Genomic DNA, 12,426 nt, shown 5'->3' on the forward strand with positions numbered 1-12,426 from the left:
AACCAAATTTATTGGCTATAAGTTTTATATGACATAGGAGCCTTCATAAGTAAACAAAGACCTGAAGAAATAATTAGCCTTGAATGTTTTTATAGTAGGTTTGATAAAATTTGGATAGTCATAGAGAAATATGACAAGGAAAATGATCTAATGGTGATAGAATGGATGAAACTTGGTAAGATCTATTTGTTCAGATTCTTTTCTGTGTCCCTTTGTCTTTGGAGATTCTATGATTCGAATCTGGAATGTTTCTCAGAGGGCCATGCATCAAAAGCTTGATCCCTAGCCTGTGGTATTACTAGGATGTGTTGGAACCTTTGAAAGGTGGGGTTTAGTGGAGGGAAGTTAGGTCTATCAGGGGTATAGCCTTGAAGGGCATGTTGAGATGCCAGCCTCTTCATATCTCTTTTTCTCATTTCCTGGTTACCATAAGGTGAGTAGATTGCTCCAGAATGAGCTCCACATGTGGCTCCTTGGCACTAATGCGAAGCAATATGACCAATTGATCATGGACTAGAACCTCTGAAACTATGAGATGATAGAAAACTTTTCTCATTGATTGATTGATTGGTTGGTTGCTGTTCTGCTTGAGACAGGATCTGGCTATGTAGTCTAGCGTAGGCCTCAAACTCCCTGTGATTCTCCTGCCTTAGCCTCCCAAGTGCTGGGATTACACATGTGTGCCACCATGTCCAGCTGCAATATTTCAGGTATTGTCACAGTAATGGGAAGCCAACTAACACCGGATAAAGATATTCCTTTCCTCTGGGTATAGGGAGGGCATCTTTACATGAGGGTCTTCTGCTTCTGGAGAAGGACATAAAACCCTTCACAGTTTTATGACCTGCTTCAGGGGAAAATGGCAGAGGAAAGATCGGCATGACTTTCCTGCTTTTGATCTTTTTCTGATTAAGTATCTAATCTGCCAGAGTGTCATATTTTGGTGTAGCATGTCCTCAGCCTCAGAAACTCCATCCTGAAATATTTCTAACATTACATTTAAAAGTGGGAGTCCTAAAAATCAAGAAAGGCATGATCTTTTGAACCCTGCATAAAGATACATCTTTATATAAAGATATAAATATAAATATATACAGGAATGATAAGTGCACAATGCATATTTTTCAAAAGTAGTCAAGATGAATAAACCTAAAAGTGAAGCCCCAATTAAACCTTTGTTTATGTGTATTCACACTGTTTAGCTCAGCCCCATTTCTATCATTTCTGTTCCAAAAGACCCTGTCTCTAGCAACATTTGAAGCTAAAGCCAATTGTCTGCCTCTTCCTGATCTCCATATATGGAGGACTTCCTCCTTGTAGCTCCCTGTGGCTTCAAAGTTTCTGTCCACTCTGCATTATGTTTCTGTCTTCTTCAGAATCTTTTAAAGGCTCCAGTCCTTTACCTTGATATTTGATATTATCTCCAACAATATTGCTTCAGTATTCTTTTGTAGGTTTTTATTCTGTCACTCTGATATCATCTGAGGTTGTAATCAGGCAGAACTCCTCTGTTCCCTGAACTAGATGCTTTATTGTCTCTGTTTTTACTCACTATTACCCACTATTTACAGTGACTCTTTCTTATGAAAAGAGAAAAGCTATCCATACTTCAAGCTCCATTTCATCAAGTCTTCCTCAATATCCTGCTTAATTCCTATAGCAGGCATTGGATACTTATATATTGTAATCACCTTTAAGCCATTTAAATTTAGAGAAATAGAGAACAGCTTGTATGTATATCCTAGTATACTTTCCCTGCCTGGAGTCTCCTGTGTAGTAATTAAAGTTGAGTGCTTGGCTTCATTTCCCATTGTACAAGTCCACTACAGATGCAGGAGAGAACTCAGCGGTGGCATCAACAGCATGGAGAATGGGTCTCGGGTGCAATTGCTTTGTCCTCTGATTGTGCAATGATAAGTGCCCTTCAAGTGGCCCTGTATAGACCTAACAACCCAGATAAATAAATACTTAAGCAGAAAGAGTGAGGAAATGACTGAGCTGAGATGAATTTCTGCACAGGTGTCCAGTTGTGCACATTCAGCATTTGCAATGTTGGTGAATGCAATCATAAAAGTAATGCAATAGCAGAAAGTCTTTGAAAGTATAGAGAAGGAAGAAGAGAGAGCTATAGTAACTAAGCAACACAGAGAAGCTAGAAGGAACAGTCAACATTCCTATCAAACAATGGAAGACTAGAAAGCTCAGAAATTCCCCTGAAGTTGCATTTCACAGTCACAGTCTCTGCCATGGAATGAGTAATAGTCAAGGAAGAACTTGTTTCCTTCATTCCCTCCCTCCCTCCCTCCCTCCCTCCCTCTTTTTCTCCTTACTTTCTTCCCTTCTACCCTCCTCCCATCCTGTCCCTTCCCCTTCCCCTTCCCTTCCCATCCTTACTCTTTCCTTCCTATCTCTTTCCTTCCTTTGTGTTCCTTCAATCCCCCAGATTCCCCTCCACCACTGAAAGATTGTACCATAGCTGATGGGCATGCCATGTGCTGATACTCATCATGTGCAGATTTAGCTTTTCACCCTCTCTAGAAATTGCTATTGGCTGATAAGAGCTACCATGGTTAGGGTCACACTCTGCTGTCTCACCCTTTGCTAAAAGTTATTCCCCATACAGTTTCAGTCTTTGTTGAAGGACCAGTTCATACAGAAACATGAAGTTTCAGGCATCTTTGTGTAGCTTGACACAACTCTGCAAGAGCATTCCGACCTCAGAGAAAGTCTCTAGGACCTCTTCAGGCAAGTCCTAGTCAGGTCCCTTGAGACTATACTACAACCAACCTCTCCCTCTCTGTCCTGCTTCCTTCCTTGTGTCTGTTTTAATCAGTGCCGAAGGCATTCCCAAATAAACTTTCTACATGTTTTTCTCCACATCAAAGGGTGCTTTCTAGGGGACCCAATATATTTCCCCTCCCATTTAAGTGTTACTGACATTATGCAAAATTGACTGCTCAGTTTGCAATGATTCTAAATATTTTAAAGAGAATCATTGCAAACTGGGGAGGAACAACCCACACATGGCCCAGAGCAGTGTGCTGGGACTAAGACTGAGTTGAGCAAGCACTGCACCCCTCGGTACCTAGAACTATAAGGAAGGAGGGGTGCAAGAGGAAAAGGATCATTCTCAGACACAATTAGTCCTTCTCCAAATTTAGTCTCTGTCCTCTAATAACCTCCCCTCATATTCAAGGATGGTTTGATGTCCAGTCCAGCAGTATGCAAAGCATCAGTCTAGTACTCCTCTTTCTGGGGCCTTCTTTGCCCTAATATTAATACTGTCTTATTTTTGAATTAATATTTTCTTTATTCCCTAAGGATTTTCTATCACTGACATACAATATCAGGCAATAGGCAACAACAAAGTACTTTAAGTTCAGAGGAGATGATACCAGTTGTTAAAATCTAAAACAAAAGCCAGAGGCCTCATCCAGGCTCCCTCTTGAAGAGAGTGCATCCCATGCACATGGCCACACTGAGCCTTACTCTTCTTATCCTTAGGATGGGTACATTCACTCTCAGATTGGAAAGGATTTTATAGGTTGGACTTGCAAACTCCAAGGACTATTAATTCCTCATGCATATCCAGTTGTCCAGATACATATTAATGTTTGCACATGGTTTTCGGTTTTAGGAGCCTTTCTTTTTGCAGACGGGTTTAACTGGACTAAAAATGTTAGCTTTAGGAGGCAGTTTTATGTTGAATTTGAGACCACTAATATAGAAAGTGAGGAGCTAATGTTGGAAAAGTTCAGGAGATATTCTCCACAACTTCCATTTCCAGTTTGCAAGAAAAATGAAAGAGAGAGCTTCCACCTGGCCGGTTCTGTCTCCCTTCAGCACCTTCCCTGGAGACACACTGTAAAATAGCATTTGCTGAAGCTAGGCTACTGTACAATGCTGCTCCTTCGAGGGCCATGACCTTAATTACTATTGCCTATTATTCAAAAACACTAATTGAGTCATGGTCCCATTGCAAATGTGACTTAACTTGCTGTTTTACTGCTTGCTCAGGCACCACAAATAAAAAATAATGGCAGTTGTAATTAACTCAGAACCAGCTATATAACCTGCGCCTCAGCCCGTGACGGGTAAAAGTTCAATTAAAAAGTAAAGTTACTAACAGAGTAAGGTTTGGTTACACATCTGTCATTTTTGTGACAGGACACAAAAGTTACCCCATGCCAGCAGAAAGGAATTACTAGAGACTTGAAGTTACTTTATTTTGGTACTTTCAAAGATAAAGAAATAGTTCTGGGTATAAAGTAATTAAAATTACTACATATATTAAGTTAAATGATTAGTCACTTGCTTGAAGAGCCTAGTTAGGGTATGTGCTGTAGAGTCACAAGAAGTACAGTAGCAGTGAACAAAGGTGGGAAAAGAACAGGATGCAGTGATAAAAGGAAAGGAAAGCCTTAGAAAAATGTACACACACAACCCTAAATGTTCATTTTTGGAAGATTTTAAAATGATAATTGACACAAGATATTATTTCACATTCCTTTCCATGGTTACAGTGCAAAAAAGAGTTGGCAAGGATGTGGAGAGATCTGAACCCTGGTATACCACCTGTGGAAATATAAAAAGGCGTGTGGACTTTGGAAAACTCACTCATGGCTCTTCGAAAGATTAACCAATCTGAACATACAACCCAGCATTTCCAATGTTAAGTATGTGCTCAAGAAAATAGAAAACATGCATCTACACAAAAAGCTGTAGAGCACTGTTCATAGCAACAGTATTCATAATAGCCAAAAGGTGAAAGTAACCTAAATGGCTAGGAATAAGCAAAATGTGGAATGTTCACAAAACGGAATACTACTCAGCCATAGCCATAAAGGGGATGAAATTCTGATACAAAGTACAACATGGATAAATATTGAAGACAATATGCAAAGTGAAACAAACCAGACACAAAGGCCTAGATGTTGAGGTGAGGGGTATAACTTGGTAATGGAGTTTGTACCAAGAACATCTGAGGCCCTGGGCCCAATCCTCAGCTTAAAAAATCAAACCCAATAAATAACACCAAATCCTGTATATTGTATGGCTTTCTTTAGACAAAAAGCACAGAATAGAGAAATCTATAAACACATAACTGCTAATGGTGTAAGTTTTTGTTTTTTGAGCGGTGATGACAAAATGTTCTAAAATTAAATAGTACTAACGGTGCCGCAGTTCTACAGCTATATTGAAAACTACTTAATTGTGCACTTATAAAAAGTGAATTTTATAGTATATGAATTATATCTCAATTTTAGAAGGATTCTCAAAGAAAATTAAGAAATTGGAACTATACAGATTCTTGTATAAATGAAGCCACCAAGGCCCAACAGAAACTAATGAGGGTGTAGTAATTATTGGCCTATCCTTGCATCAGTCCAAAGGCTTACTGCCATGATGCCCTCTTTCAGACAGACACCTACCACCTTCAAGAGGCCAGTGAAGCAAACAGTTGAGGGAATAAAAATGACTCACAGTGAAAACAGAGGAGTCCACACAGGCATGATCCCTGAGCTTCCTACCCAAATACATACTGTAGTACCTCTGCTCATGAACCTAATTCTTCCCACGATTCTGGTCTCTTAAGTGTGTGAACCGAGGTACCACTGTATGTACAGAGAATATGCAATTTATGTAATTTTAAGTTTTTTCATAAGTAATCTGATTCATACAGAAACTGAAATCTGATGATGTCTATGATTTTAAAAACTACCACTAAATGTTCAAGCCAGTTTAAAATTAAATCCAATCTCTTTAAGTATGCAAACAATACTACAGGAAGGGTACACAGCCTTTTGGATAAGGGTGCTCCAGCTCTCCCTTCTCTGGCACACAGTGAATGGGCATTTCGGGGGCAGGGGAGAAATGTGGGACTACTTTCTTTACCAGAATTTGTGGATACATTCTGTAGTGAGTGTATCATGACCTGATATTTCTTGGTTTGGGAACATTTTCCAGTGCTGGATTCTGGATCACAGTCCGTCGTGTCCCCCCCCCCCCCGCCCGCACCGAAATCACTCAACTTCCATTGTTTTGTTTTGCTTTGTTTGAGACAGGGTCTCATTATATAGTTCAAGCTGGCCTTGACCTCACTAGTAACTCTCAGGCTGGCCTCAAACTTGCAAGGATCCTCCAGTCTCAGCCTCCCTGGTGCTGGGATTACATGCATGCCCCACCAGATTTTACTTCTATAAATCCTGTGCCCCTGGTCTGCCTTCCTCTCAGACTACCCTTCTGGTGGCCCGGTGCTGCCACAGACTTCTTGCAGCTTTAGCCTCAGCTCTGACACTTCCACATGCACTCTACCCCACAAAGCTCCTGGGAAAGGCCTTGGTTCTCAACTCAGCATCCAGGGCAGGCTGAGCATTCACCCTGGAGCCACCTTCTTGACTCCAATACAATAGGCATGACTGCCTCCCAGGCTAATCTGCACAGGGCCCTACTTAACATTTGGTTTAGAAGAGCCCTGTCTCTGCCCTTGGCTCTTTTCCCGTCCCTATTTTATACAAAGCTGAATGAGGCAAAATCTGGGCACACATAATCCAGACCTGTTCTCAACAATTCCTTGGGCAGGAAAAGTCAAGATTGCTCCCTTTTATTATCAGGCAATAAACCTCAATTTTTTGTGATTATATCATGTCTAATCTCCTCAGTATGATGAAATGAGCTGGGTGGTCCGGATTGGATTTGCTGCAGAAGGTGTTTGGGAAAGTGTTGATGAATTGGTAATTTTAATTTGCTTTCACATTTCAGAGGCTGAATGTTATTTCTGCCTTCACACTGCAATACCCCAAATCCCCCAGTCCCATACCATGTTCTGTCTTTTCCCCAAGGCAACTGGACATGTGAGGCCAACGACTTCTGCCTGGTCCTCAGAAGGGAAAGTGAGAAATACACTTTAATATTATTCAAATTATTGCTTTTTGCCACATTAAAAGAAAGACTTTAAAATACTTTTAAATTTTTTAACTGACACAACAATTTTACATAGTATTTGTGGGATATAATATCACATTTCATTATATGAATACGACATGAATTATCAGATTAGAAGAACTGGCATATTTATCACTTCTAATGTTGAACCTCTGTGTTGAAAACATGTACAAAATCCCCCTTACTAGCTATTTTTAAATACATAATTAACTGCTGACAATCATAGTTACCCTACTGTGCTATGTGATATTAGAAGTTATTTTTGCTATTAATTAAACCCCTCTCCCCAATAACCACCTTCTCTCCATCTCTTTCCCTCCTCCTTTCCCAGTCCCTGGTAACCCCTTATCTATTTCTGTCTCAGAAATCAAGTTAATTAATTAGTTAATCTAATTTAATGACATAAGGCTTTCAGTTTGTTCACAGATTAAGTTTGGCTACAGTTCACTACATAGAAACTGAGTTCAAACTTAGTTTACTCTAGTAATTATAAATGTACACATTACTCAGGGCGGGAGGGTAGGTAGTGGTTAAAATAGTGAAGAACTCCTGAGAGTTTGAGTATTGAAGTACAAACCAAAATGTGTCACTTTTCTAGATTAAAAAGTACCTTTTATTATGCTCACAGCAGGCGCTCTTGCACTGTGGTGAGAGAGATGCAGATAAAGGGGTGATGCTGTTGGAGGAATTCCTGAGAGAGCCCAGAAACCAGACAGCCGGGTACCAAATCCTGACTCTTACACTTAGTGTGTGATGTGGATGAGTTACCTATTCTCTGCCTGACTTTACTCATTTGTAAAACCGCAACAATAATTTATAGGATACTGTGACAAATAAGTAAAATAATGCATATAAAATTCTTAGAGCGGTGCATACCACATAGTAAGAACAATAAATATTGTATGTGGATGCCTAGTTAAAATGTAATGCAATTGTGTTATAAATCTGACTCCCTTATAGATCTTAAGAAATGGGCCAAGTCCTGTGCTGCGCATTAAAATGTCAGTGTTAAGAGAGACAGAGTCCTTGTCTTTGGGTTTTTATCAAAGCTAAAGATAGACTCCCACCCCAGCTCATTGTCCATGGGCAAGATCATGGGTTCTCTCATAGGAATTGCTCAGTTAGCCAAGGCTGCTTAGCTTTCCAGGTACCAGGCAGGCCAACCCATCTGAACCTCACCTCAGTTGATATGGGCTTCCCGGGTCCACCCTATTTAATCTCTTGGTTCGTCTGCTCCATCACAGCTGTCTGTGCATGCTCTTGCCTCTGGCTCTGGGCAGGTGTGAGGGCAGCCCTCGGACTGAGTTCTTCCCTCGTAGAAACACAAGAGGGCGGTAGTGGCACTTGGACTTGAAGGTGATGGATGTCTTAAAACAGAGGCCTCAAAAAGAAAAGAAAATAGAGATGATGGAAGCAAGGAAGGAAGGATGGAGGAAGGGAAGAAAGAAAAATGGAAGAGAAAGAAAAGTGGTTTGAGAAGAGCCAAGGACACATTTTAATGATTTTCCCAGGTCCTTGCTCCCCGCCCAAATTGGGCAAAATATGGGATTAATCCACTGAAGCGCACCCTGAAAGCTCAGGCTTTGCCTAAGTGGATGGGTGGAGCACCTCCAGGCCACATAGTGTCCAGACCTGCTTCCAACACACCCTTTCCTCCTTTCCCTGGGCCCCAGGATGTGGCCTGCATCCCTATCCTACTCATCCTACTCAAAGCTGTCTTCAACTATACTAACTGTGGGAGACTTCCTCTTCTATAGCAGTTGGAGTGAGAGCCCACCCCCACCCACCCCCACAGCCTGCCACACCCTGCCCAGCCCCAGGCAAGCTCACAGACCATTTTCCTTCCCTGAGATTTACTACCAGGAAACAGATTCCAAAGTAAAAAAAAATGAACAGACAGAGAATTACCAAGATAAAAGTACTCTTTTACAGCTTTTGTAGCAGACTTTAGTTCCTATTTTCTTTTCAAAACTAGATTGGATTTTGATGCTTTGCTCTTTTTCTAAGAGAGCAAAAGTGATAAAAGTGCAGGTTGGTCGAAGTCTGAGGATATTTCTAAATTCAAGAACTTGCAGTGTTAAAACAGTACTGGACAACTGCAAAGAGTTGTTCATCCCACACAGAGCTCAAACATACACCTTCCGGGCCTTCCTGACCAAGTACAGAGAGCTCTCCCAAGGCGCGCTAATCAACAGATACAAATTAGGGTTCCATCAGGACCCCACTCAAGCCTCCAGTGGGCAAGTTACCTTACCAAGAACTACGGGGTGGGTATTTCAGTCTCTTCTCTCTTCCTTCTCTCAAGTAGAAGGAGAAGCCGACTTCCTGCCTGAGTGCCTGGCTAACCACTTTCTAGGAAATAGTTACTTTTCTTAAACTCAGGAAACTCTCCCATCCCCATCTCAGCAATAGCACTTTGCAAACTTGTACTTCTAGAAGATTGTTTGAAAACCATCTCAAAGTTAAACAATATTTTTTGCTCCAAGACATCTAGCATGGTAATGCTCATGAATGCCCTGCACTTCCTAGGGACTGTAAGGATGCAGTCATTCCCAAACCACAGGCTCTTCTCCCTTTTCTCTGGGAGGGCTGGCTTCTAAACACCAGGTATTTCTGGAACTTTCCCTTGATTCCACCTCAGCAGCTTGGGGTCCACCCCTAAAAATGTCCAGGGCTGTTTTCAGGCCAGAATCTAGCTCAACACTGGGGATATTTCCCTAAGATGGACCCAGAGCCACCAGGGCATGCGAGCAGTAAGCAGAAGTGTGTGTGTGTGTGTGTGTGTGTGTGTGTGAACACATGTTGGCAGTCTGCCTGACTCAGTTCTTTGTACCTGCTAATTTTGGGATGCTCTTTGAAGCCTCCTTAAAGAGCACTGAGCCTGTACTTCCTAAAAATTACAAGGTCTGAATTCTAGTCAATATAGCTCTTGGGTCATCTCTCTGCATGCCAGCATACGTACGAGTTGGAGCAGACTGCTGTAAACAAATGGCAATCTTGCAATAGTCTTGACTTAAATACATTAATATATACACATATTTTTATGTTTTCCAGTTGTACTGAAAACCAATAAATGAGATTAGTTAAAAGCAACACAGACATAATAGTTGGGTTTTTTTATTGTTGTTTTTTCAAATGATACATCTTTTTTTATTTCTCTCCACATTTTGTTTTTGCAGCTTTTACTTGGCAAAAAACCAAATGCTGATTTATATACTGAAAACAGGCCCTCGAGTAAATTAGGAAATGCAGTTTGAATTGCTGAACTTCCTTATTTTCCTTTCTAGCTAATGTTGTTTGTAATTTTAAATCTGAATGCAGATGCTAAGAAAAAAGGGTGTCATCTTGGGGAGCATTTATCACCTGTAAATTTTCATGAGAAGTTATGCCTTCAATTTCTGAACTCGGTTCCTCTGCTACAGAAGCAATATAACTCCCAACCTGCTAGAGATCAGATGAGCTGAGTTTGTGTTCCCTAAATTGAAGAATGAATTCCAAATGACAAAAGTTAAGAGTAGGAAACATTCATTGAGAGATAGATCCTGAGAGACAGAAGGAGTCCCAGCAGTGGGTTGCCCCGAGGCCCTTTGTCAGGGGTAATTTATATAGCCAACTCACAATGTGGGTACAACATGGGTCAAACTATAATCAACTTACAAGATTACAAGTATAGCCACTTAGCTAATATTGGTCCAAAGGAAAGCGGGTCAGGTACACAGAAAGAACAAAACTACTTTCGGAAAGAGATGGGTCCAGATGCTCTGGTCACCCACCTGGGCGACTTCCTGGACTAGGTGATGCTAACTGTAGTATAATCTCACATTACTGCTTGTCTCTTAAGGAGGCGCATAGGCTGGTTATTACACCTTTTTATTGAGGCCTGACCTTCCGTAGATGTGCCTCCAGCCACAATTCTCATGTCTTTCCTTCTCTTTTGACTTCCTTGAGAGCCCAGTTCCTTTCTGGCTGTATGTTAATTTCTAATTTAGCTGCTTATAATTACTTCAAGCACAAATTGACTTTCATGAAAGGTGACTTTGCATCCAAGTCATTTTGTAGGTCCAAAGAAGTAAACCTTGCTTGCCACACTGCTGAGACCACTGACCAGGAAGCTATCTTCAAGTGCTATAAAGAAAGAAGAGCGGGGAGGAAAGTAAGGGAGTCAGAGAGAGAAAGGGAGACCCACAAGCTGTTTAACTGAAAGACTTCCAGCTTCTTATTTCCTAGGCAAAGCAGAGTGAGACAGTGCCCCTGCTGTAATGTAGATAGTGGAATTCAGTCCTCTCCATATCCTGGTGAGGGAAATGGCTCTTAGAAGAGTTATCAGCCTTTCAAATACAGCACTTTGGGTTGAGACTCCCACATATGTGCTACCGAAGTGATTCCTGGCAAGTGCGATTAGTGGTATTTATTTAAAAGAAGCCAAGAAAGAAATACTTAAAGGGCGTTAAAACCATACAGGCTTTCTGTTCTTTTCTCTGCAATCTGGTGTTCCTTGAGTTTTGCTCAGGTTTTTAAAAACCAAAAACATCCTTAATAAATTCCCCCTTTCTGTACCAATGGGTCTCTAGTTGCCACTGGCAAGGTTGAAATCCTAGAAAAAGTTAAAGCTCTGAAAGTAACCATTCCCAAAGAAAAGTTAACTTTTTTGGTTTCCTCTCTGGGTTTTAGGCTAGGTAAGGTCACCTTTTGAACCTAAAATTGACCATTCAATTGAGAGTTTCTACCAACAGCTCACTGGATTCACTATGCAAAGAGGGCCAGGGGCAGTGGTCATTCTGCTGGGCCCAGGGAGTGTTGTCCGAGATTAAGGTTGCACTGAGTATTTCCAGGCAGAATGTGCAGGGCCTCTGAGAAGACACATTCTTTACTTTCCTTAAAAGGAAGCAGAGGCCTAAGGCCATATATCCAGCAAGTTGTGGGAAGAGGAGGAAAAGAAAGTAGTTCCTTCTATCTGCCAACTCTTCTTTGAGCAAATGGGACTTGCTCACCTCCATATCTGCCAAACTTGGATTTCTGTCTTGAGGCCCGGAAGGGGCAGAAGAAAGAAGGCTTCTGAAACTCTGTCTTCTAATTTGCTTTCTCAGAACTCTTCGGACTACTCAAGTAGTACTCAGTGGGTCCTTGCCTTTAAAAAGGCCTTTTGCCCAACAGCTGACAGCGTGGAAGGAAAGACTGCAGTCAGCTGGAAGGAGGTGCTTGGGGAAGGGCCCCAGAGCAGCACCAGGCACTGGAGAGTTTGCTTCTACCCACGATGCAGTTTCCAAAATGAGCCAGTTTCATCCACCATTAACTTTGACTTCTCTGAACCATGCTATTTCACTGACTGCTCATGGTAACATCCCTAAAAGCCTCTTTTACCTCCCAGTGTCCCCAAACATGCAGCATGTGGATTTCCAGGGAATATTTAACAATACTTACTAGACAAGTCCCACCCTAACTGTGGTGTGGGCAGATGATCAGGTATATAATCCTGCAAGC

At 41.4% G+C, this 12,426-nt stretch overlaps 1 long non-coding RNA gene across 1 annotated transcript; it reads left to right on the forward strand.

Moving 5' to 3' along the window:
* Positions 1–257: 257 nt before the first annotated feature.
* On the forward strand, positions 258–5,044 carry LOC106146902. The gene is made up of 2 exons (XR_001231534.1): positions 258–433; positions 4,524–5,044. It is a non-coding gene; the product is annotated as an uncharacterized LOC106146902 (long non-coding RNA).
* The last annotated feature ends 7,382 nt before the right edge of the window (positions 5,045–12,426 follow it).

This window comes from Chinchilla lanigera, unplaced genomic scaffold (assembly GCF_000276665.1).
Source record: "Chinchilla lanigera isolate Chin_1 unplaced genomic scaffold, ChiLan1.0 scaffold00001, whole genome shotgun sequence".
NCBI classification, from domain to species: Eukaryota; Metazoa; Chordata; class Mammalia; order Rodentia; family Chinchillidae; genus Chinchilla; species Chinchilla lanigera.